The 25,157-nt window shown below is 36.2% G+C and overlaps 1 protein-coding gene across 5 annotated transcripts in view; it reads left to right on the top strand.

Annotated features, from left to right (window-relative positions):
* The window catches only part of LOC110838571 (E3 ubiquitin-protein ligase sina-like), a 127,948-nt gene that overhangs the window by 16,923 nt on the left and 85,868 nt on the right, over positions 1 to 25,157 (top strand). The gene's annotated exons all lie outside the window — the stretch shown is intronic.

Raw genomic sequence — 25,157 nt, 5'->3', positions numbered from 1 at the left:
GGTATTTCAAATTAAACTTGTATGTGTTTAATAAGATATGTGTTATTCAAGTATCAGTTTTTGGAGTATGAGGTGATTTTAAGAGAATGAATATCGTTCCAATTAATCTTAGAGCAAAGTAGGCTTTATATTGTTATTGTTTCAACATGTACAACACTTACATATCCTAGAAAACGTTTATTGTAGACACCAATACTTAATTTATTGGAAAATATCTATGAATTTCCATTAATAAAACATACTGACTGTCACCCCATTACAAGTTAATTTTACGCGAAATTTTGTATGGCGATATATTACAAACAAACATTCAAATTACATGTTAAGTTCAGCCACCTGATGCGGCTTGCAGCCCGAGATTATTTCAGCAACTTCAGTTGCCATGAAAGTTTCACTTCATATATGTTAAGTACTGTTTATAAGAAAATAATTACAAATATGGCGAAGTTGCAGAAATTTGTCGTTATATGTGACGAATTTGACTTAGCCGTAGTAAACAGATAAGCAATAAGTTATTTACTAAAATTATAACTACAACCTGCAATATACCAGGTGATTCAAAAAGGACTTTACAACTTTGAAAGTGTATAGAAATTTATTCAGAAGGTATACAGAATCGATTGAGGTGTCATTTAGTAGCAAACCAAATCAAATTTGACTCACGTTGTGCTGTAGTACCGAATTCCATCACCGCGAGCGCAAGCGGCAGTGCATTTGAAAATGGCTCGAAAATTTTCTCATACCACAGTTAGACGAAGATGACCAAAAAGGACATATTCACTTCCAGCAAGACGGCGCACCACCTCACTACCTCACTGAAGTCCGGGATTTCCTCAATAACCGTTTCCCAGGTCGGTGGATTGGTCGAACAGGGTCGATAGCATGGCCACCTCGTTCTCCAGATTTGACACCTCTCGATTTTTTCTTATGGGGTTTCATTAAAGATCGTGAGTATGTTCCACCCTTACCTGCCAATCTCACTGAGCTCAAAGCTCGAATCACCGCCGCAGTTGCAGAAGTGACACCGGATATGCTGGATCGTGTTTGGCAAGAAATTGATTTCAGGTGGGATGTCTGCAGTATCACCAATGGCAATCACATCGAACCAAAATGACTGTTTGAGGTAAACCTTGATTTGTTTTTCTACAAAATGACACCTCAACCGATTCTGTAAGCCTTCTGAATGAATTTCTATACACTTTTAAAATTGTAAAGTCCTTTTTGAATCACTCTGTATTTAGAATTATAAGCAATGAAATTGGGATAAATTAAGATCAGACGAACTAAGATTCAATGTGTCCGTCGGGGTACTGACCCAAAAGAATAACCCAACCACTTCGTATATTGTATTGGATTGTAAACTTATTATTATATTATTCATTTATAACAAAAAATACATAATATTTAGGAACATTACAGAGTTATGTCGGAAATTCTCAATTTTCCTGAATTATAGCGTCAGTAGTCTTAGGCCATTTCCATAATACATTCCGCGACAAATCACAGCACCGAATATCATGTTATTGTCATGCTATAGTAAAGTTTAATAAACTTGCTACATAAGATAGTACTGTTATAACGATAGAAAATACAGATACACACTCCGAAATCGCCTTTTCTTTAACTCTGAAGATCAAAACTATAGTATTTCAGACACAATGTAACTCTTTGATACGTTAATAAAAACCTTCTCCAAAATATATTTTCAGTTTAGCACTTTCTCCAATTTAACGCCAGTATTAACTGGTTGAAATATTGTGGCGCTCTATCGGGGTTTCACTATATATACTCAATTGTTCTTTCGCGCACTTAGGCTTTCAGAAGTAAGGCTAAGCTTCCAAATATTTTAAGCGGCCTCTTTTACCGTGAACTGATACCCGTACAGACATGTATAGGATTTAAGTTGTACCTCTAAAGAAACTAATTAATTTCCACGTGTGTCGATGCTAAACACAACTACACACATTAAAACCCTATTGGTCTTTGGCAGTCGGCTAGACAAAAGCACGAGGCAGTGTTTCATAAATAATCGAGCAAAGCGTAAGTCTGAAATTCCCTTTATAACACTACCACCGCGAGAGGTATATTGGTCAGCCGTAAAAAATACACACAAACAGTCAGCCAATCAGAAACCATATCCTATTATATACAAACATTAGTAATTATTATAAATTTAAAAAATTCATAACTTGTGTTAAAATCCTGTCACGCTCAGTATTATAGACAACGTTACCCTTCATTTTATTAAACGTAATACGCAAATTAACACAAATATACAGGCCTCTTTGTTTGTCCGAGTGAATAACATAATTAAAATATAGACATTACACCCGATGAACACTCTTGCATGTGATGTGACCTATTGCTTACCTGCATGCCACCCGACTGAAATAATTGAACTATGACAGACCCTGGATATGTGCTTCGGGCGACAATATCGTTCATTAGTTTATGAACGCTAACTCTGTGTAGTACATTTATCATTCACCCAGCACCTTCATACATAGACTTACAGCGTATCAACTTTGGATTGATAATCTAAAATTGTATGCTTCTCATTACTGGCTTGCTGCTTCGTCACATTAAAAAAATCATGATGCCATTAGTTATGTGAAAATGAGGAACTAAAAGTTGGCCAAATTCATTATCTTCGCCACGACATTTAACAATATCTCGTCATGAATCTTCTACCATAGACACTTGGATTTCATTCTTCAGCCGATCAAATTATAATCAGAAATGTTATACAAATACAAGTCATACTATTATATAAATGTCACAAATACAAAGTGTTCACATAAAGTAGGGATAAGTTACAAATAAACCCACCCATTATACACAATATATAAATTATGACTTACTTGTAAACATTAGAAATTCATCGACAGAGTAAAAGGAGTGTGTAATTAAGTATATTTTCAATGCTAGTTTAAATTGTGCCTTTTTATTTACAAGACAAACGGTTGAATTTACATAATTCTATAATTCCACAAGATTTATTATCACACAAAATTTAAGGACCGGTTACTGCAAGGCAGTAGCTTTAATCCCACCGCACGAGTTTGCACGGCCGACATATTCATATGGCAGGCCGTAAATAGCTAAGTGTGCCAAGAAAGATGATTCTCCAGTAGCACGATGTTCACAATGAGATTCATGAAGATCGGATATTTAATGTCTAAAATATTGAAAATTATTGATCAGCGAGTATAACCTCACAATCTTAACAGTTCTTGTTTACTAAATGTTGGTCCATTTTCAAGAGCTTTTAGTGGACATATAGGCGTGTCATCCTGAGTTAACAGGTCACTTATTATTGCTTTGGTAGTGAGATCTAGGATAATTCTAGAGGCTTGGGCATATTACTAGGATGAGAGACGATGAATTTGTACAAGGAACGTTCACTTGAAGACCATAAAGAAGATGGTGAAGATAAAATTAAAATTTAGATTAGGGAAATAGTTTATAATGCAACTGACTTATAATCGTGTCCTATGGCTGGCCTTGGTATCAACAGCGATCGACTTCCTGGTTCTCCTATTAGAGTTAATTAATATCTACAAACGTTCATTTATTTTCTTGGGTCTGTTATTAACTATTAAACTTTGGTGTCTTGGGAGTAAGAAGTCTGTAAAATTATTTGTTCATGGTATGATTTTGTTCCGTTTTTAGACACGACCTAAATACAGCACTAATTGTGCAACCGTACAATGGAGCTACACCTCCACTTCTACTTACATCTTCATTGTATTATGCTTAATTAAGCATGCGGATTACTCAGCCTTTACCGCCACCTGTTTCTTGGTAGCTAATACACGTTTCCTGTCAGTTTTAGTTATCTCTGGCTGCATATTATGTTACACCTACTGCCGATCCAACTACCAGTCTCTGAAGGGAAGACAGTGGCTGCAGTTGTAGTTTCAAGTTACTCCATCAGTGTGCGTTGTTGTCCATATTGTTTACTGTCTACACAATGCCTAACCTGCTTTGTTCTCAAACGGCTGGCATGCACACTACATTTGTTTCAGTAACAACTTGGTGCTTTATAGTATGGAGGCAATAATGACTTCTTAAACGCTGATAAAATCTATCAGACTACACAGCGCTACAACCCAGAAGACAGCCATCTTCATTTTTTTCTATTTAGTTTCGATTTTGCTCATTAATTCTCAAATAAGCAAGAACGTTCTTTTTTGTGCTAGTCTTTTGTGAGGTTAGGTTTGTCCCATTTCCTTTATTTCTTTTTTGTTCCTCCACAACAGTTCATCAGTAATATAAAATTATTTTATCTCTCGATATTCCCTGTGTATTGCTAGGAGACTGCAATGCGTAACGCCATTTTTGTACGCCGTTGTACATCTGCTGGTTTTAATGCGGTTTACTGCACAAAGCCATGTGTTGACTATTGTCAAGTGGCGCCATGGCGATGGAAACACAAACTATGTGTGACGTGACATCCGGTATTCTCGTATAGACGCCGTTACGTCATGCCCCTGTTATAACACGAAATCGTAATGAAGATGTCTCTGTCAGCTTCATTTTTTACGAAGAGGAAAGACCAGCTTTAAACTCTATGCAAACTAACCGGATCATGAGTTTACCTAAGCTTACGTGGAAGAACAGCGAGCCATTTTAACAGTTTTTCTATCCAAATATTGTCGTGTTGAAGTACGAACAGAAAATTAGTAGGTCGTTGGAATAAAAAGGGATTTATTTTCCTGTACAGTGCGTGATGTGGGTCGCCTACTTCAAGCAAAATGAGAAATATCTATTCTGTACAGCAGCTTAATATGTTTATACGCTTCTAAAGCATAAGGCCGGAAAATTGTAATTACTTCTTATCAGGGTAGCATAATAATTCACATTGGTGCGCCAGAAAACAGCAGAGCGAAAAAACCTGTCAAGATTTCTGTCTAGAAGGAGTTTATTCTATTAGCATGAATAACTCCATTGGCCACTGGATACGTACACATTACAACTGAAATACTATCCCTAGAATTTCTTTAATTTAAAGAATCCCTATAGATAACCATATTTGAGTGAATTCTAACCACTTATATTCCTTGTTAATTTTAAGCTCTTTCAGTAATAACATGACACATATTAAGACAAATATCGTATTCTCTCTTCTTCGTGTTTGAAGTTATGTAAAGCTGACGTTTTAATTAAGATTCGACCTCTGCTACAAATCTGTTGAGAATGTCTTCACCGATATGGTCAGCATCATTATTTTCTTGGCATAAAATTTCTTTATTAATACACATATAATTTATTTAATAAATCACAGGCAGGCTGTCTCCAGAATTTTCTTCATTTAGGGAGGCAGTGATTGTGTGGTAATGAAATCGAAGCTTCGATTCCACCTAAGATTGTCTTGGTTAAATCGCTATTTATTACAACAAACTTCTAGCCTTATCTCTTGCGAATATAGCAGACGTTCCCATCCTTTTAGGATCTAGGGCCTCATTTATCATTTTTTGTCGACTTGCAGGTAACCAAGTTATAAATGAAGACAATTTACTGAAACTTCATGGCAATTCATCAAATAAATTCAGAGTAAACATGTTCACACTCAATCATTTTCTTTAACAAATTTATTGATTTGTTATTTTACTAGTCACGTAAAACGAAATATTTAACTTCAGAGGTAACTAATTTTTTTATTGATAAAAAGTGATACAATATATAAAAAATATATGCGGCTCGCACAAAACATATCGGCGAGCTAAATGTTGTAAACCCCTGAATTATTTGTAAAGCAAAGCAAAACAGAGTAAAGTATTGGTGAGTAGAAGCAAGATTTGTTCGTTGGTAGTTCAGTGACGATTAGCGTGGTTATCTTCAAGCATATGCATGAATAAACTCGAGAACGTATGAAACGATTTTAATTACACTTAGGTAATATTGGAGAATTTTACGAAAATTGTCTGTTTTAATTTCCATTTACATCGGCCAGTTTTACCGAAAATATACATTTCTGCCTTCATTTCAAAGAGGTTACTTACAAAAGAATTGCACAACTCATTTTTAATTTACTTGAATAAATAAGGAAATAAGTTGCATAAATGGGTTTTGACATATTTCGATAAATGTACACTTAAGTAATAATATTTTAATTAAAATTTATCGCTATAAGTAAATATGACGTCATGACCAGCTCAGTTAAATTTTAGTTCCCATTTGTATAGGCCTACTTCTTATTTGCTTTTACCACGACGTGGTGTAATGACTTTGTTTGGAATTAGATACAATTTAGATAAGACCAGTAGTCATAGTTTTATGTCCAGTTGATCTCAAAAACCCGTTTCCATAATACAAATTAAAATCATTAATAAAATCTAACAGAAGAGGGGTCTGTGTAATGTGATGTTACAGTCCTCAGCGAAGTGCCGAGACCATATAAAAGTGTGTAAAGTCTCTCGTCTGCGATGGTGTTCAATAGCATAATAGTCTGGTGCGAAAAAATTTTATATGCGTTTTCACGAAAACCTCAGTCGGCCTCCGGACCGATATTTTAACCAAGGATCTCCCAACTTTAATGCAGGAATGCTAATACTTGATTACGACGTTCGATGATATTGAATCATCCTGTAGATAAAGCTATATAAACCTAAAATTAAATAACTGTGGGGCCTAAACGAAAGCCTGTTTATTTATTTGGATTTTTGCAGTCATATATCAGTAGTTATTATTTCCATACTTATGGGCTTTTGAAATTAGGCTTACAGCCGAACGTCAGTGAACGTCGATCCGTAGACCTGGATTTAAATGCCAGAACGTCCCGAGACGTCGACCCAATGCGAAGAGTTAAACGTTTCTGTAAAGTTCCCTCATAACAATGCTAAAAGAGGCACCGAAAGTTGATCCAGATAGGTTTTCTTTAGATAGAGCTGATACTGGAAGCAAAATATCTGCGAGCCTGATATACGTCTTAGTAAGTGGTGAAGATATGATGGAAAGAGGAGGCAGGTATCAAGTAGCCTCTGCAGGCATAATATGTTTCGTTAATGTCAGTATTTATTTCGGCATTCGCGTGAAATGTTACAAGTAAAAATATACACATCTTTCAACTTTCGACCATGGAAATTACAAAGACACGCATTGATTTAGTCGAGGTTCTCCGATTCTCAAGGATTTTACATCTCCATCGCATGACACGACATTCCTGCGTAACGTAGGTCCCGAAAGGATGTTTACAACGATCTCTCCATCTGCGTAGTTGCACTGCGTACGACACGCCCTTGGCTACTGGACAGTTCGAATGAAGCAGTCTGCCAGCCTGCCCACACGCTGAATGGAGCCCACCAATACAAGAGCAACTCTGGGTCAAGCTAGGTCAGGCTGTGTAACCCGGCTGCCAAAAATAGCTCCAACCTCCTTGGATGTGACGTCATCAAAATACTTCGTCCGTGCATTATGGCACCGCCCGCATTTCGTGTGACATCGCTAGGGGAAGTTCTGCAACGTGTCTTAACTTCATCCCTCCTTTTCTTTCTTTCTTTCTTTCAGCTCATTTATTCCATACTTTATTTTATTCTTCCATTCTTTCTTCTTCCACTCCTTTGTGCTTGGTATATTAGAATAACTTAGTCGAATCGATGTACACTACGATAAGGAGGAACATGTAACCTCCATCTTCAGAGAGAGACTACTGTATCCATCACCAGGGCAATTAATGAGATTACCCATTCTTCTCACTATTAGCTACTTTAACTTATTCTATCAAACTTTATTTATTCTTTCATTTTTATTTATTTCTTTCCATCTCTCTCTTGATTTCTTTCTACATCTATGCCTGTTTGTTTCTCTATATGCTTGTAGTTTCGCTTTATGCTTCATTGCATAACTCCAGAGTCAAGAAACTTTTCGCTTTTTACTTAACACGAATGTTAATTATAATTACAAGATCACGTCACTGATTAAATAAGTCGAGTCAAATGCTTCATATTATTAAAGGAACATTTCAATATTATCCTCTTAATATTACGTTTTGTTTATTTCATGTAAGGTATTACCCTCGTTAAATTATTTCAGAATGTGAAACTATTGATTTATGCGAGGTTCTTTATAGAAAGATGTTTTGATGTAACAGTAAGTTGCGACATTGGGAAGACGTGAATTGAGTTTACCTTGGAATATCATCTTCATTCGTGTCGCACGTGATTCAGAGGAGCCATGTTACTGAAATCTGGTAGTACCTGCGAAACACACACGTTCCTGTCGCCATAATAATTCGATTTCTATGGTAATATTCCAGGCTGAATAAAGGACAGACTGCCTGTATGGCATCTATCAATTTCTTCTTGGGCTTTCCCATATGTCACGTGACAACTATGGTCGACTGAGTGAATATCCCCTAGCGATAGATCGAGGTGAACTTGACAATAGAGCAACTCGTTCTGACACAGCTGTACTGTCATATCTTCATTTAATACGTATTTTGAGTTATATAAAAATACCTGTACGGTTTATACACGGCGTTTGTAGTCCCACACATTTGATATGTTTTAACGACGTATAATCAATAAAAAGTATTACTAAGGAAACAAACTCAAAGCCCCGGTAGGCTAAACTTGTGTTTAATTTACCTAAATCATTTCAAATTCTCTCATCCCCAGATAATATTTAAATTATAAATTATAATGAATTCTGTTTTGGAGCTTCCCTGATACAGGATCCGAGAGAAAGTAGTGGAATGTCAAGGTTCACATAGGGGATTAGCTGTGAGACCGCGCAAAATTAATTTTTTCCTTGCTCTGCCACACACCACATTCAATATTAAAATAAAATACACATGCACACATACGAAGTTTCTAATTTTAACAATCCGTGAGTTTGTGTGGGAGCATGCACGTGTATTATGTGATTTCTGCCCATCTTTATTTCACTAGTTTCTGGGTGCTCGATCTACATACTTCCGCTTTCAGATCGTTAATTTTCTGCAGGATAGTTCACCCTGTTTCTAGGTAACAAGTTTTCGGAAAATGGTTAAATCGCTTGAAGGGAGAAGTAAAATCACCTCGCGAAACTTCTTTTTTAAAAACTCACAAAATGGATACGTTTGAATCGACAATTGCCGCAGACATTAAAACAGGCACGTTCATTAAAATAATAAGCCAAAAGAAACGGCACTGTAACCTTTTGAGTGTACTGAAAATTAATGTAGAATATGTCAATTCATGTCGTGTAGGCTAAAATCCTATTACACGACACTTGTCCTATGGATTGTGACGCCACGTGGACTAGTTGGTAGATAACATGTACAAATCTGCAGAGAGTTATGAAGAAGTAATAATACGTTTCTTCCAACCTCAAATCTCAAGCAGCCTTTCATTTAATGAACGGAACCCATTTCGTGGATAAGATGTAAAAAACTCATTTGTATTCATTTCAAATCAGGGATCATGATGAAGGCGGCAAGACCTCTGAAACGTCGGTAAACTTCTACCAGACTACACAGTGCAGCAACCCATAAGACAGCCATTTCATGTTTACTTCATCTGTATTATGTTATTTCGTTTCTTAATGTTTTGTTTCTGTAACTGCATAGCCTACAAATCAGTTTTTAGGTTAGGTTAGGTTAGGTTAGGTTATGCTATGTTATGTTAGGTTAGGTAAGGTTAATGTTAAGTACCACGTCTTTTAAGCTAATCTTTGTTTCTCGCAGAATTTTGAAACGAATTCAAGGAGCATAATGTTTGATCAAATTTAATCCTTTGGTCCACGAGTTATTAGCTGGCACAGCAAAGGAATTTCTTCTGTTTAATTACTTCGAAAACCTTTCTTTGAAACATTTTTCTGTCCGATGAATACTAGAGAGCGACTTGTGGTCAAGATACGCAGAAAAACTATATAAGATCCTGTAAATAAAATTGTAAGATTACAACAAATTTCAGTAAATTTACGTTATCAAATTTGAACGGTTTTGTGGTTGTTGGATTGTTACATGAAGAGAGATGGACGGATAGGCACAGCGAAGCGAATTAACATGATAATCGTATAATAAGTGTTGAAATTATATACAGAGTACATAACTGATAAGTTAAGATGCACTTTTTTTGCAAATTTCCTTTGCGAGAGCCCCAAAATCCAGAGATTTACAATGTTATCGGTGTCTTTGTAAGAATATAGTCCTTCGACCTAACTGAAGAGCATAGAAACATAGAAAGATTTTTTGATAACTAAGTTCATTTGAAAGTAAGGATATTAAGTAAACACAGCCGACAAAAGAATTTTATATTTTGCATTGTTTACGAAATATTATTATTGAGGCCAAATCAAGGATGTCCAGATTGGCGTGATGACACTCGTACCTCCATTTCTAAGAAAACAGCTGTTTGACCTCGAAGGACAGAGGTTACTTCAGAGATGTATGTTTAGGTTAGAGGATAGGCCTATAAATAAAAAGAATTTTAAATAAATACGATGAAATAGATCCGTACAGCTTAGGAGAGGGCCCAGTGGCACTTTCTTCTAAACACAAAAAACATCCTTCGCATGCAATGAAAAGCTGTTAATGTAAAACTCAGTTTCCTGATGCTTGCAGTCTGCATGTGCAAGACGTCCGTTATTTCTGTCTGAGAACAGAAGGATGAGAAGGTGTGGCTGAAGTGGAAACAGGTGGCTACCGCCCTGACCCCAATTAGACCTCTTCCCACGCGTCTGTGGTGACCCCAGGCAATACAGTGACCCCATCGCATGGGTCACGCTACCAAAATAAGTTGAACCGATTTCCCGGCCAATTCAAAAATAAACTTTTGTTTTATGCACCCTGTCATCAGTGCAACACTCTTCCGCAAACTTGGTTATTCTTAGCTCATAGTCCCTGGAGCGCTTTGGGCTTCTCGGAGAAGACCAGTCACTGACCTGACCCGTCCCGTCAAGGGATTAACGAATAGCGTGACGACACTGGTCTTCTGCATTCTAACGCCATGTTCACTTCAAGTAGATAACGTTTCGGAGGATATTTTATCTTCAGAGATGACTGCTTTACGACCCAGAAAATGAATTTCAACACCATCGCATTATAACTTCAAATCACATGCCAAATTCTTGTCTGATAGACCTTGAACCTCTCCTTCCCTCCCACTCTTTACTTTTCACTACGCTGTTCTCTGAATCAGCTATCACAAATAATTTTGAACCAATTAAGAATATTCATGAAACTTTATTTAAAGGTCATACTGACAATATATTTGAACTTTGCCACTATGGATAATTATAAAAGTATAGATTCTTATAATTTTATATGGAAGAATGTCTTATGTATAATATGTTATATATAGAATGATAGTGCGGAGCTAAACCTGGACTTGTCCGCTGGAACTCTGGTATCGTGGAATCGTGGGTTCGAAATCGACTCTGGAGTGTATGTATTCGTGTATGCTTTACTATATCGTATGCTGTCCTTGAAGTTTAAGTATTTCTATAAAATGTCAGAAAAGATTTAGAAACTTGACTATGGCTGTCTTCTAGGTTGTTATGCTGTGTAGTGTGAAAGAATTTTCCTGACGTTTCAGAGTCGTTTGTGCCTCCATCATCAGGGAGATCGTAATAATGATGGATGCAGCAAGAACCTCTGAAATATCCCTGATGATGGAGGTAGTAAGTACCTCTGGAAATTCGAAAAACTTCTATCAGACTACCCGGTGCAACAATCCAGAAGACCGCCATCTTCAGAGACTCCGCCGTGAGGACCTGAAAACTCACTTCGTTTCGAAAGCTGCTAAAATATTTTGCAGAAAAACCAAGTATCATCAAGGGCCGTAGGGTCTATTTAAGAGCAGCAGAAGCAGCGTTAGTAGGTTTGAAGACGCTGTCTCATCTCGTATTTTATTCGATTCATGAATTTCGGTTGTTATGGTAAAAATTGTTCCTTGTCTATTTAAGGTACTACTGAAGACTTTTCATAACCAGAACGAGGAAAATTACAAGTATATACAGCTGATCCACCATCGCTGTACCGCGAAATTGTACACACAAACACAGGTTAATCACCGATAGTTTTATCCGACATGTATAATATTTATGGTCATGTGTAGCTTGTACCCCCTTTTCGTATGGCGGCGTTTTGTGGGGTGTCGTTATGTGTCTTCGACAAATTAGGGTTGTGCCGAACCCTGGGATAGACGACTTCCGGGAGAAAATGTAAACTGGGACCATCCGATTACGAAACGATAGTGCTTAACTCTATTAGGCGGTAACGTTTGGTTGCAGATGGCAAGAAACATTGTGCTATTTGTTTTTAAAGAATTCTGAAATATTATACAAAAGCCAGTATTTTAAAGGGAAGAGACATTTATTCATTTTGTCAGCTATAACAAAAATAGCAATATTGATGCTGGAAAAATGTGAACTTTTATTACGGCTTCTTATAGGCTGCGAACTCATTCAGCATTCATGAACATCTTTATATTTTATCCGGTGCCAGAGCTGTTAATATATTTTTAAATAAGATTTTAATAATTCAAATTGACCTTTTCACCAATCATCTCATGATGCAGTGTTAGCATTCAGCGGATGTGAATAGGCGTTGTTTACATGAACCATAGAGTGTAACTATAGATGGTGCGTACTTTTGTGCTGACAGGCTTTTTCTGCAAAAACAGATGAGGAAATGTAGGCCAACGTACATCATAGCACATAGTGTATTTGCCAAAGTTTGACCTATGACCTTTCAAAATGTCGGCTGAGTTGGTGATTCTCCACTTGGGCCCCTGTCCACACAGAGTTTGGATGCTATATAAATAACGCTTCACTTTAAGGCGTAATTTGAAGATCGAAATTACTTTCGAAGATAGATTCTGTAAGCGAAATACGAAGAAAGAAAGTCAGATTTTTTATTTGCCAGAAAATTCATTACCGTCTTTTACAGAAGCCCGCAAAAAATAAAACAGTTCAAATGTAGAGTAAAATACGACTGTTGAATTTGTTTTATAGCTTAAGGCCTTCGTTGTTGTCAATAATTTAAATAGTGACAGTATTTCTTTTAAATAGCTATACTTAATAATTAATAGGTCGACATTCTCTTTAAATAACTTACGCTCCTTTGTGAATGTGTGTGTCTCTTCGTATACTTGTTTGTTCTTGTTTATATAATTCGGGAAAGACAGTAACAAACAAAAATTGCATTCATAAAGAGCTTAAAAATTCTTGCTACAGTTCAATTTAGAATCGTATGACTTCCGTGTGCAATAGATTAATACAAATAAAACTCAAATTTGATACCTGTTTTTGTGTAGGTGTAAAACTTGGTCTCCTACATTAAAGGAAACCCATAGATTCAGGGTGTTTGAAAGCTAATACTTAGGAGAGTATTTGAGCTGTAGACAGATAAAATAATAAATATACAAATAATGTAACGGAAGCCTGGAGGTAGCTGCGTTATGAGGACCTTCTGACTTTGTTTTGCATGCAGATATTATTATGAGGATCTAGGACAAAGTGGGTGAGTTTTGTGGGGTACGTAGCACTGTTAGGAGGCACGAGAAATGCATATAAATTTACGTTATACAGAGTGTCGGTTGTTTAACGTCCACGTATATTGCGCTTCACACATTCATCCGACTTCAAGGTTGATAGAAGAACGGGTTTCTGTGTGTGTACAAAATTTATTCTTGAAATGTCCTGCTGGGTATCTCACTAAAGTTTATGGAGGAATTCGGTAACCCATATTTTCGAAAGCCCCTGCCCCAAATTACGCGTTTAAATGAATTATTAAAAAAATATTTCTGTATTTTTTCGTATTTGTAAAGTATTAAACCAAATAAATTTAATTTGTATTATTTTATCAATATAATTTACATGTATTAACTTTGATGCAGCAGAAGGTACCACGCCGTTGATAACAAAGGTAGCCTTGTGACATTTTCTGGTTTTATTTGGATTCATATCTGAAACACATAATCAATTTTCTTGAAAATGACTTAATGTTATCCCCCAAACCCCTACACAAATTTCCAAGTGGATGTTTCCCAAGAGGCCCGCCAAAAATCTGTACACATATTTCGCCGAACATAGTCATATGTCCAGCCAATGTTTATTGTAACATTTATCCAACACAGACAACGATGTTTAGTTCAGCAGTTCGTCTATATAATATGAATATTATTCTGCTCGACATACTAAGACGGCTTATAATGAATCGCAATGCACAAATTCTGATGTTTAGTGTTAATTAAGCAGTACTAAACGGAGAAAGGAAATGTGTTATGGTGAAATATAGGAAATTGTAATTTATCAGTTTATGACTGACATGTTTATCTTTTGCACCCATTTGTACCATCTACTTCAGTGTTTACTGATTAAGTACTCCTACTACAGGCTGTTTGCTTAACAGAATAAACAGCTACAGATACCATTAACCAACTGCTGTTTGATCAGAGATGGCGCTGTACTGTCCCAGCTGTCAGAGTCAGAAGTTCAAGGGTTCATATTCCGTTTTTACCTCAGAGCTCATTAAATGAAAATTTACTATTTGAATTTTTAATTGTGATAAATAAATGTCAGCTGAAACATTCGTAGGTATGAATATATTGTTTATTCCCGACATGAGTATTTACGCTCATCGAAGTGTCAGAAATAGAGCGTATATATTGAGTTTCTTTCTACTGACCTAAATACTTTAAACTATCTTAAAATGTTGCATCCTTTTGTGTATGTTACTTAAATGATGAACAGCATACTAACCAACACAAATATATTTGTATATTACCGAACTCTATATATTTCTTTTTTAGCTATTTTCAATTGTTACTTTAAAATATACATAAATGTCAGACTCTGTACTACTTATAACTTAATGGATTTGGGAATATGAGTAAATATTAATGCCTAATTTGCATTATCAATAAAACAGTCAAGATGATGTAGCTTTGCCCAGTTCAGATTAAAGTAAATAATGTTATCTCTATGCTGTGTCCAATTAAAATAAGATATAGACAAAAAACGTATGTACGGGTTTTTATCCAGGCATTGATTTTGATTAACTGTGACAAGTTATTTCGGGTTTTGACAATTTTCTTGCAAATGAAATCCTTGTTGTGTGCAATGCTATTTTTGTTAAACTAAACTGTTTCTCATTATAAACTTTACACATCTATAAGTTACAATAATGATTTTTGATACTAACACATATATATATCTGTTCCGAAATAAACGGAGGGAAGGAACATGTTAGGAAAGAACAACAATAGTTACACATAGTAACAATTTTTCAGCAAACAAAATAGCATCAAATACTGCGATCCCATATACAGTAAAAGGGACAAAGCCACAAACAATTTGTCAAAGGGAATCGAAATCAATACCTAGAAAAAACCTGTACACAATTTTATATTGTATTTATTTTATTTTAATTACATACAGAAGGTAAATAATAATCTCTAACATTATTTACATTCATCGCAACTGCGCATAGCGCACGATGTTAATTATTTTACAAACAATCCAAATGAAGCATAATTACGTATCTACATTTCCATGCCCATTAAATTGCAATTAGTATAGATTCTTATTTTATCTATATTTTAAAGCAAGGCCTGAAGATGGCTGAATACCGAAGCATGTAGTGTTTTTTAATATATAAATATGGTTGTAGCAGAGGTCCTGTTTTTAGTCATTTACTATATTTGTTTTTGATTTTCATTTAGCTTCATTTTAAACAGACACCTTACTGTGTTTAATGTTTGTATGATTATGAAATCTAAGATAAACATTTTAATCGTCGTCGGTCTCTTAATAGAGAGAGGACAACACAACAAATAATATACAAAATTCGAAATGAGAGCACATGAAACAGCAATGAAGTTGTAATGGTAAACATTACAATTTATTAATGTACTGGCTACATATATAAACGACCTTGCGTTTTGCGTAATAAATTGCCATGTAACTACTCATATGGCTTGCTTTCGAATACTTATAAAACGAAATGTCAGCAACACAAACATGAAATAAGAACATTGTAACTACATACTTTGTAGAAGTTTCCCAAAGTTTTTTTTTTAAACATTTCTCAAAGCAGTGGTTCGAAGCTGTCACAACCTACAATATCACTCATAGAATAAGTAATGAAGCTACATAATATGGCATATATAAAAAAGCGCATACACACATACATACATGCATATATACAGTCACTATTATAAAGACTGTTTAGACTACTACTGATGTAAACGACATTTTTAGTGAAAATGTCTTCGGGGTTGTAACGTTGTGTAGTCTAGTAGAAGTTTACCAACGTTTCAGAGGTCCTTGCTGCCTCCATCATCAAGGCGATGGCCCTGATGGAGGATATAAAACGTTGGTAAACTTCTATCAGACTACACAGCGCTACAACCCAAAAGACAGCCATATTCGTGCTCACCGCCGTGATAACCTCAAACTTTACTTAAATTTTTTGTAATTTTCTTTATTTTTTCCAGGCGATTTTACGATCAGTGTCTTTAAACAGGACATTACACCCTCCTTCCAAATTCTTACTTTCTCATCAATATAATCGTCGTTCCATCTCTTTTCGCGGTATATAACCACTGTTATTAAAACAGTATTTTTAGTTAATTAACCTAAGAATTAAACAACATGATAATCCAACGTCTCTGAAGCAGAATATTTCTATCAACGGTCTGTAATTTCTGCTTTCAACGAGGAAATGCTAAATGTAGACGATACAATTTCAATGTTGGTAGTCTGAGTAGTAAAACACCGTGAACTTGTGGGCGTATACTAACGCTTCCGAAAAACATGCTGCCTCCATCTTCGGGGCTGAAGATAGATGAGAGTATTTCCAAAAGCCGTGCATATTTCAGGAGATTAGTCGAAGACTTTTAACCGTGGAGTCCCGGTTTCCTACCCGCATCAGTTCAAGTGGAATTTGTCGTGTCCTCCGAGTCCTTGGATTTCTCTCTGTCTTTATCTTTCCACCGCTGCTCCATATTCGCTCCTGTATCATTTGGGGGACAGACAATGTGTCCATAGCTGGCCCAGTTCCACAGAGACAGTCTCACACCCACGCAACAACAATAAAGAGAAAAACAATATTTCTCCGAAACGCTGGCATCTAGCCACAAGCCCACGTGGCATAAGTACCCAGCAGACCAGAGGACCTGCATCGATCGACATCTTCACCGCCTTGGAAACATCAGATCTCTGTAAAATTTCGAGGTCATTGTCAAAGCCGTCTTTGTACAAAGTATTTAAAATAAAAACATAATAAAATATTTTTTCCTTTCGTTAGTGTGTTTCATCTACAAAGCTGTTTAACGGATTTCGACGGAATTTGGTATTTGTGATAGGTAAGCCTACACACTAAAAGTAATAAGGCAGATATTTTTTTTTATTTGTTCAAACGTCGCAAAACGTTCAAATTTAATGTAATTTCTCTCAAAACGCTTCTTTGTGCGAACATTAGGTAATCCTCTTTTAAGATTCGCATTAATTTGTTACCGTAGATCAACACTAATCTGGTATTTGACAACGTAATTACTAATTACTCGATCCCTGTCTTCTGGGTTACGATGCCATGAAGTCTTGTTGATAAATATGAATGTTTCGGAGGAACGTAAGGCCTCCTTGCTGAATTTGAATTTTAAGGTATTACAGCCCAGAAGCTCACGATTGACATCTTTACTGCCTTGAGATCCATAATCATATTATATTATATTGCGTTGATCAAAAACACTTTTAAGGTAGCATTCATATAGTCGAATTTCTGTCTAAAATCCAACGTAACAAAGCACGCTTGCCTTTAATTATAACTTGAATCTAGATCACAGTTCAGGCATCGTAACATCGCAATGAGTTAATTAATACTAATTGCTGCAGGTCCGTAGGGTATAATGACATTCATATGAAGTGGCTTGCAATAGGCTAGTTGGCGTTTCTAAATATAGTCAGGTCAGGATAGTGACCTCGTTTAGGAGTCAGGAACGAACACCGAAATAAAGCTTGCGTGTTTGAAAATATTGCGCAATAAACTTCGTTCATGTGAGGATTTTTTGTCCTGATACGGCCGTCTTTTGTCTCTGGGGGTTCCTTCACTTGAGCTTCTTCAGTTAAATGAATAAGCCGGGATAACAAAACGCGCTATCCATGCTAAGCAGGGAGAGGCCATCAGCATCACGTAGTGGCCGAGTCGCTACCATTTTGCTTCGAGTTAAGAAGTCTCATATTCATATCTCGGCGCGGAGACCAGCTATCATTTAAGGCGTTCTGGTTTTCCTCAGTCCCTCAAGAAAGACATTGATATAGGAGCTTAAATTACGGCAAAACCACTTCCTTACTATTTAAATCACAATATTATTCGACCCTGCATGGTCTGAGCTACTGAGAGTGTATATAAATAAACAATAAACAAATAAAAATAAATACAGCTGTTCAGCATAGCTGAATCTGATTACTTTAGTATTTTAATATTATGATTAATGTACACAATAATTGGGGAATGGCGAACCTCAGAATAAATGTTATAATAATAATAAATATATAGACAATTCTAAGTTGCGATTTAAGTAATGTATAATTTAGATAAACTAATTACAAGTAGGCGATAAAGATTAGTGTTACAGAGTAAGGGTATTTTAGAGTAGCAGAATAAGTTAAACACATGTCTGAAATACCATGGGACAAAAAGTAGGGTGGAGGACCGGAGAATCATTTTTAACCCTTGGAAAATTGTGGCAGACTGAATAAATATATCATACATCATTGTGGCAGAATCTTGTACTAATGTCGACTACATGCGTTCATGCCTCCATACATCAACAAGAAATTTATTCATCTAATGGAAAAAAACGAGTCATTTGCAATAAAATGCTTATCTACAAATGTGATTATAAAGCAATCGCAAGTGACCTTAATATTTATCCATTCCAGACAAATTTCCGACTTAACACAGGCAATTATAGGTCAGGAAAATGCTTGGTGTATAAGCAATGATTTAACTCATTTAGGTTGGCTCTGGCAACAACAATAACAATTAGAAATGAGGTCCATGATGAAACACTTGTTCTTATTAAATTCAAAAACTGTTATCATTTCGTTCGATATCCAAAGCACTAAACATAAGAATACACAAAACAATAATTTTGCCTATTATCTTGCATGGTTGTGCAACATGGTGTCTTACCTTGAAGGAGGAACGTAGATTACAAGTGTTTGAAAACAAGGTGCTCAGGAAGATATTTTAACCTAGGAGAGATGAGATAATTGGGGAATTTAGAATATTACATAACGAGGAGCTGCGTGAATTGTACGGATCGCCTAGCATAGTGAGGATAGTGAAATAAGGAGTCTCCGATGGGTTGGACATATAGCACGCATGGGGAGACTGTGAATACAGAATTTTAGTGGTAAATCCTTGTGGAAAACGAACACTGGGCAGACCAAGAAGATGGGAGGATAACATCAAGATGGATCTTAGGGAGGTGCACTGTGAGGAAGGTAAATGGAGTTGGCTCAGGATCGTGTCCGGTGGCGGGCTTTGGTGTTGTCGGTGTTGGGTCTGCGGGTTCTGCTACCAGGGAGTTAGTTAGTTCGTCCGTCAGTTAAGTCTGCTGTGGAGCTACCCAGTCTCATGTCCACAGGGTACCGGCATTGTTTGTCTAAGCAAATTATCTATCTTAAAATTTATAATAAAATCAAATTTTCACTGTTATTGTTTCTAGTTACTACGTTACTTCAAACTATCCTAACGTCGCCACTTCGATACCATCGTTAGCCTATCAGATGAACAAAAGTGCAAGCCTGGAAATCATCTAATAAAGTAACTCCTCCCCCCCCCCCGGGGTCAAAATACCACACTTCTCACCATGACGTTTTGCACCTGCTCTCTTATTATAATTTTTATCTCTCTCACGTTATACAAAGTAAACCACATGTCGAGAAGACCACAATTAATGCCCTAAACATTTGCGTCTTTAATACTTACACTTGTCCGAGTAATGCAACGTGTTTTAGTCAGACGCAGTGTAATAAATCACAAATGTCAGATCCGGTTAAATATTTTTAAATGTAGAATAAGCAACTGTTGGCGCATTGTTTTAAGTTATATTTTCGGAAAAAAGAATCAGGGACCTATATAAACCGACATTACCCGCAAATATAATAATCTAGATTAATATTAACTAACAATTATAACAGAACCAGAATGTTCAACACAGAAAATACCAAAACTTTCAATTGTACATAAAAACCTATCCCCAAATTACATCTTAATGAGATGAATTTAATGTTATCTTTCTTCTCCTTCTTGATGTTTCAAGTGTACGTTTTCTAAGACATATCCCCACTAAATTCAGTATGTATTCCTTGTATTTCCCATCCTTAACACATTCCTAGCCCATAGCAGCCTGCTAGATTCCATTACTATAAAAACATCAAGTCATCTGTTTGTAACAAAAAAATTCCTGGCTATGTGAGGCCAATATTCTAAATTATTATTTAATGTTCTTTAGGCCCAAACTACTATTAGTAGAATAAATAACAATGCTTGGGATTTATACAATATATTTGGTCCTTTAACATGTGTAAATTGTTCACTGCGTCCGGTTTTGTGGTTAATCGATTCAAATTTTCAGCGTTCTGTATACAAAACTGATTCGTAGAAGTTGAAAGTGCTGACATCTCTGAGGTAACTGTGGAAATAAATGTACCAGCAAGCGCCTGACATGGACATGGACATATTAACAGTTTTATGAAAGAATGCTAAAAATGTTCACTTCCAATAAATTAAGGCGATCAAATTCTCCTAAAATTTTGTGTGTTTACCACCACCGTTTAAAATCTTGAAACAAGTAAAGACTATGTTACGGTTAAAATCTAAACGAAAAGTGTGTTGCTAATAAAGCGAAAAGTTTTCAGACAGACGAAATCTCAATCACCACCACTATCAACATAATCGCCAGTTACCTCGATTATAAAAGAAAGTCACATGCGAAGTAACGAAATAACTAAAAAATTAAATCTTAACTACGAAGTTAATGAAAATTAAACACAATAGACGGTATATTGCCATTCTGAGATGTATGGCTTTTGGGCTGTAGCGTCTTGTGGTCTGGTAGAAGTTTACCAACGTTTGAGTGATTCCTGCTGCCTCCATCATCATTTTAACGGCTTTTAGAAATTATTATATAAATACCGCCTACAGGATTAACGGAAATAATAACAGGTATATGTTGGACTAAAAATGCGCAATAACCAATAATTGCTGTATAAACTTTACGTGTATGCATGTATTTTTGAATTCATGTATTTATGTATGTATGTTTGTTTGTATATTTTCCCCCACGACATAGAACTCGATTCTCTATCAGATGCAAACATCTGTCGAATACATACCGAAGGTAAAGGCAAGCAGAGCTTGAAACTAATAACTTACATCCGTGTAGCACCAGAGACGAAAATCCATGTATCTATAAGTCACCCTTTCTGCATACCGTCATTCTTGATGCTTAATTACAGCCATATCACCTAATAAACAAAATTGGATACGTACATATCTACTTAAAATTAGAGCAATTTATTTTCGGAATCTTTGCTTCACCTTAGTTCATATGTCACTGACCTTTGAGTTCATCTGTTGCTGATACAAATCCATTTTAACCACCCGCCCCTAGAGACTCAACAGAATTAGCAAGCAAATAAGGTACTTAAAACCGGGAGAGGCTAGAGCGAAATTAGTGATGGAAATGAATTCAGGTTTCAATAGTAACCATCATTGGTACAAAATTATTCATTATATACAAAATCATAAATTATTCGTCCTGTTATTATATTAAATATTCAACATATCGAAAAATGCTTTACATAAAAGTTGTAGTTTTTAATTTTAAGTTGTAATGTCAATATAAAGTATTTGAAACAAAATACTTTACCAAGAAAATTAATAAACATTGTTCTGAGATTTTACTGTTGACCAAATAACAATCAGGTTGAATTCCACTTTTCTATTGGTATAGTACCGAAGACATCCATCTTTTGGAATGTTGGTAAACTTCTACCAGACAACACAGCGTTAAAATCCAGAAAAAAGCCATCTTTTATACGTTGGTAAACTCCTACTGTCCCGGGCATGACGTTAAACTGCGTCCACAGACCGAGTGACCACCGGTATAAGTGGTCCCCCTCTACCAAGTCCCAACAGCCTCTTCGGAGGGTGGATGAGCGGGTGGAGGTTCAGGGCACCCTCATGCCATTGGGGTGAGAAATCACCCCTAAAGGCGGATGAACCCGGATGGGTCAACGGCATAGGATGCGGAAGGCAAGGAGAATCCACCGCATTAAAGATCCTCAGGATTTCCCAAGTATCAGCAGCTCTTCTGAGCTGCTGCCAACCAATTCTAGGATTGATTACAAAAGAAGAAGAAGAAACTCCTATCAGACTACACGGCGCTACAAACCAGATGACAGCCATCTCGTAAAACGTTGGTAAACTTCTACCAGACTACACGACGCTAAAACCCAGAAGACCGCCATCTTTTGGAATGTTGGTAAACTTCTACCCGGCTACACTGCGCTACAACTCAGAAGTCAGCCATCTCGTAAAACGTTGGTAAACTTCTACCAGACTACACGACGCTAAAACCCAGAAGACCGCCATCTTTTGGAATGTTGGTAAACTTCTACCAGACTACACAGCGCTAAAATCCAGAAAAGAGCCATCTTTTAAACGTTGGTAACCATCTACCAGACTACACGACGCTAAAACCCAGAAGACCGCCATCTTTAAATTCACCGCCCTGAGAACCTCAAATCCTCCTCACCATAACATGTGTCTGAAACAAGAATAATTGTAATTAAGAACCGGTAGTTAGAGTCATCATCATTATTAACATCTCTTCATTATTACTTCCGGGTGTCACATTTATATGGTAAATGTGTTAATGTGTTAAAATTTTGAAGCTACCATTTCCTAGGCTAAGGGAAATTTAAGATGAGTTGTTCTTCAATAAAACTGTGAAAGTAGCATATTTACACAAAATTACAGCTTTACGCTTCTATTTAAATTATCTTTAACCACAAGAATAAGAATTTTGGTGCCTTGACCTCAACAACACAAATCACACCTTAATGCGCAGTGCATCCAAAATTATACCCAAATCATTGATCCACATTTTACTAAATATCCTCTCATAATTAAATCCATTTTATATTTATGTTTCTTTCAAGCCAATTATATTTTTCACATCAGTTTCTTGCCCGTTTTGCATACATAAATTATTAAAAATTATCACTCATCTTCATAAGCTACTAACGTCACATTGAGAAACAACAAAAAATGTTCCACAGGGCCTGTAAAGCTGCCAACCCAAAGCAAATATATATTCTATTTAGCAGAATGATATGTGAATAAATTCCCTGCTTTGCCCTTCAATCTCATGCCATCAACATAAACTACGAAGCATATTTTCCGATGTAGCCATAACGCTACGTCATACATTATAGGGTTAGTTAACGTAGACTACAGAGAAGAAAACTGTGAAAAAGAAATTATTTTGATGTTTCCACCCATTCATGAACTCTGTGGCTCATACATCTGTGTTACTGAAATTTCAAACTTGCCTTTATTCAGTAGCTTCCAAACAATTTTATCACTAAAGGCGAGTTGCCATAAGGACGCGTAGGTGATGGAGGTATCACTCCACTCTTTCTTGACCTCGACATTAAAAGATGAAACATAAATTATCCAAGAAGTAGACTTAGGGTTCTATATAACGTAACAGTCAAAAGCGTGGAGGAACTACAGTAAACGAGAGTTATGTAATTCTTGTGACGCATGAGTCCTGCGAAGTCATAATGGTAAGATGTTATTTCTGTTTCAAGTAAATTGCTTGAAATTGTGTCCGAACCCTAACCTAAAATTATCTTAATATATTTACTTTCTTATTGCTTTTAATTTCTTAAATATTCGCGGAATTTTGACAAAAGTTCTACACTTTTTTATTCTTAAACTAAAAAGTGCACAGATGCAGTGAGCATGATGATTGGATATAAAAATAAAACGTCAATTCCGCTGTGGGGTTCTTCCAAAATTCCCTCGAGACAACTGTAAACATGACGGATGATTCCGGGACGATGAAGCTTAAAGGATATGAATTGGCAGACAATTTAGAAGCAGCAGAACATTTTCCCGAAGTAATATTCCTGTGGCAAAGAAACTCTTCGACGGGCTTTGTACTGATCAACACCTCTCAGATGCAGTTAATAATTTCCAGGTCACTGTTTCCATTCAACTATTAAGCATGTAATAAAATTAGTCGCTTGGAAAATGACTTCAAAGTACCTACTGATTATGTAGTGAGCAGTTTTTCTCTATGACTCCTGAAGGATTTGTTTCAAGGAATTAAGGAGAACTTTTCAAAGCAAGAGGCGATCTGTTGAGAGCGTATCCTAATGACCTCTCTTCTGTATTACCATGGAAGCTGATATTCCTCTGGTACCGTATGGAAATTAAAATTGTGAAATTTTACTCCGTACAAAATCTGGCTAACAAGATTTTCTGAAAACATTTTGCCTAAAATTTTGGACATTATTTATTGTCTGTTGTTTCTCATAACACGACGTTTCGGAGACTGGATTTGTCACCGGTAGTGACAGACGATGGATAATGTCATAAATTTTAGCCAAAGTTATTAAAATATATAATCGTCAATATCTTCCATAGACATTACCTGAATATTTATTTTCAAAGTCGAAATTTATCATAAACTGAGGACTACAATACCATAAATAATATCGCAATCGCTAGTCTCATTTTCCGCTATAAAAGAAAATACATCGAAAACTAAACCGAATAATATGATTTGAGATTCTCACGACGGGGAGTACGAAGATGGCTGTTTTCTGGGCTGCAGCGACGTGTAGTTTGGTACAAAATTTACCAGAGTATAAGAGGTAATTGCTGCCTCCATCATCAGGGTGGATTATGGAGACAAGAAGGGCCTCTGATAAATTGGTAAACTTCTACCAGACTATATGGCGCTACAACCCAGAAGACAGCCATCTTCCACCAATTAGGGCGTGTGGCTTGACTAGCTGGCTGTGAGTAGGGTCAAATTGCGGGCTCATGTAAACGTGGAAATAAATTTTCGGGTCTCATAAAAGTCGAGGAATAATTTTTATCAGCTGAAATAATATGTTTACGAAGAAGAATCTTGTTC

The sequence above is a fragment of the Zootermopsis nevadensis genome, unplaced genomic scaffold (assembly GCF_977971745.1).
Source record: "Zootermopsis nevadensis isolate Lab colony 2312 unplaced genomic scaffold, Znev_1.0 Znev_ptg000061l, whole genome shotgun sequence".
NCBI classification, from domain to species: Eukaryota; Metazoa; Arthropoda; class Insecta; order Blattodea; family Termopsidae; genus Zootermopsis; species Zootermopsis nevadensis.
Note: the sequence above shows the minus strand (reverse complement) of the source record. Positions and strands in the feature narration are given on the sequence as shown.